Source organism: Oratosquilla oratoria, chromosome 7, assembly GCF_046742065.1.
Source record: "Oratosquilla oratoria isolate Oo_2021 chromosome 7, ASM4674206v1, whole genome shotgun sequence".
NCBI lineage: Eukaryota > Metazoa > Arthropoda > Malacostraca > Stomatopoda > Squillidae > Oratosquilla > Oratosquilla oratoria.
This window is the reverse complement of record NC_134783.1, coordinates 11,244,810-11,247,624: the sequence shown is the minus strand read 5'-3', so window position 1 is coordinate 11,247,624 and position 2,815 is coordinate 11,244,810. Positions and strand designations below refer to the sequence as shown.

General features: G+C 48.2%; 1 pseudogene; it reads right to left on the bottom strand.

The window, feature by feature from the left end:
• Nucleotides 1–2,659: 2,659 nt before the first annotated feature.
• Nucleotides 2,660–2,815, bottom strand: LOC143027273 (5.8S ribosomal RNA; annotated as a pseudogene).

Below are 2,815 nucleotides of genomic sequence, written 5' to 3'. Positions count from 1 at the left end.
ATCTGTCCGTCATCCATTTGGGAGTATCACTATTTTTCCGTATTGACATTAGGGGGATAAATGTGTTTTGTGCATTAATAATTAGATCAGTTAGATTGCTATACATTTCTTCCAAATCGCTAACCTGACTGTTGGGCCCTCGCCCTAAATGACCTGACCTAAGGTATGCATATTACCCTCCGTGACCCAACTCTTAGTCCTGGCCTGACTCCCAGCCCTGCGCCGAGACCCGACAATGTTCAAAACGTCCACATGACATTTCGTATTCAATTTCAAATAGGTTTTTATATTGTCAAAGTTTGCTTTCCTGAAATCTGGTACTTGGACGTTATTCGTACTTTTTAATTTTTCCCAAATAACATTAAATCTTATTTCTTGTTGATCGCTAGAGCCTAGACTGTCTCCCACTATTACGCTGCTAATTTGGTGCTCTTTATTTGTTAAAGTTAAGTCCAGGGTATTTTGTCCCCTCGTAGGATCGGTAATCACTTGGTTTAGGAAATCATCCTGCACCACATCTAGGAATTTCTTCGCTTCATGATCTCCTATTAAAGTTTCCCAGTCAATGTTTCTATAATTACAATCTCACATGATCACAACATTTTTGTACTGGGACGCTCTGTGAATTTCATGAATCAATGCTGAGGTTAGGAGGTCTATACAAGACGCCAATAATAACTTTCTTATTCTTGCCTATAATCTCTGCCCAAATAGATTCCGTACAGTCCTCTTCCTTAATCGAATTGTTGATAATACAGTTTAATGTATTTTTAACGAAAAGTGCTACACCTCCCCCATTCCTGCCAACCCTATCCTTGTGAAAAAACTTATATCCTTCTATTTCAATTTCCGGAAGGAAATGTTTATCAGCCATGTTGATCCAGGATTCAGTAATAGCTATAATATCGACATTTTCTACGCATGCTTCACCTCGCAGCAAATCAATTTTGTTAATTATGCTTCTGCTATTTGTATAGTAAACTTTAAGTTTGTCTTCCCTCCACCTGTTTTGGTGATTCTTTTCACAGTCCCTCTCTAAGTTGCTTTTATTGCCTAAACTATATTCCGATACTTCCCCCCCCCTACTCCCACGTAATCTACCCGAAAAAAAAATCCCTGTAGGATGCCTACTTCTCGCTCAAGGGATTCAGCAAGGAGCCGAAATCCTGTGGGCGACAAGTGCACCCCGTCCTTTGTGTATAGGTGATTCTTACCATAAAAGCGGTCCCAGTTGTCGACAAAAGCCCATCCATTGGCCTTACAATGTTTTGCCAGCCTGCAATAGCCCTGGAATGCCACATGCATCCAACTCTACGCCTCGGAAGGATTCCACATACAACAGGAACACCTCCCCTGTTTCTAATCTTGTCTAGCGCATCCCGGAACAGCGCAAATAATTCCTCACTCCCTAACTTACCAATATAATTTCCCCCGGCACTTAAGCAAATTACTGGGTCCTTACCTTCCCCTACTAGACACTCTTCAATCCTATTTATAACATCTCCTATCCCCGCGCCGGGGAAACACACCTGCGTCCTATGTTTCCTATCTTTAACACAGAAACCCTGTCTAAGTACCTCACTTGACTATCTCCTACAACCAAAATCTTACCTGTGGGCAGGGATCCAGCGTCTGCCCTTCCCTTTTTCTGTTGGATTTCATTAGTTTCTTTTTCTTGCAGATTCGCTAGTATTTGAAACGAGTTCTTGCATTTCAGCGGGGCTGGTGAGGACTTTTTTCCACTATTCCGCATCTTATTTTTCACCGTATTCCATCCATGCTCATCGCTAATTTTGTCTTCCGTATTTTGGGCCTTCGAGCGGAGAACTCGATTCTCCTCTTTAAGGCACTTAACAGCATCCTCCAAGGCTTCAATTCTACTAAGTAGAGATTGTACCTTTTTGGCGCTGAACACGGTAACACAATCACTCGCCATATCACTAACTGAAGCAGCTACCCGGTTGACCTGACCTGAGTGACATATACTGCTCAACTTTTCTGTCTGCCTGTCTGTCTATCCACCCATCTCTCTCCATCTCCCAAAAGTAGTACTGGCTGGCTGACGGCAGCTGCGAGGGCGCTCGTTTTCAGGCCCGGCGGCGGCACCTTCCCCTCGTTTGCGTTTACGACGCAGGCTGGTCAAGTCCTTGAACTCGTCCTGGTCCGTCTAGAGGGGTTAGTTAGCCGCCCTCCGGACGAGCAGAGCCCTGCACTCTGCCATGACATCCTCTCACCTTGAGGCCACGCACCGCCCGACTGCTTGCTACTGCGGGGAACCGGACGGCCGTCAAACGGAGGAGGAAATAAGAATAAGGGGGCGGGGGGAGATCGAGGAGGGTTGGTGGGGGGGGGGGGGGAGTTGGAGTCATCCGTCCCTTCCCATCCCTTGCCTTGCCTTGCCTCGCCTCGCCTTGCTTTCCCTTACTCCCGTCCGGCCCGCTCCTTCGCCAGTCGGCGGCGGGCGAGAGCCCAGGATACGCGCCCAGGGCCCCGACTTCCGATATTCGTCTATCTGTCTGCCGGGACCAGCGGGGGCGCCTCGCTCGACGGGAGAAACGCCGATGGCTGGCAGGCCATCGGCGCTCCCGGACCCGGCTGGCCCCCTTTGGGAGAGTCCCTTCCCCCCGCTCAAGGTGGGGGTTGTGATGGTTATGGGAACCTACCCTCGATCGGGTTGGACCATGGCACTCTTGGCCGCGGCCGCCATGTGAGTTCGACAGGTCGATGCTCATTGTATCCTGCAATTCACACGACGACGCGCATTTTGCTGCGTTCTTCATCGACCCACGAGCCAAGTGGTCCACCGTTAAGAGTT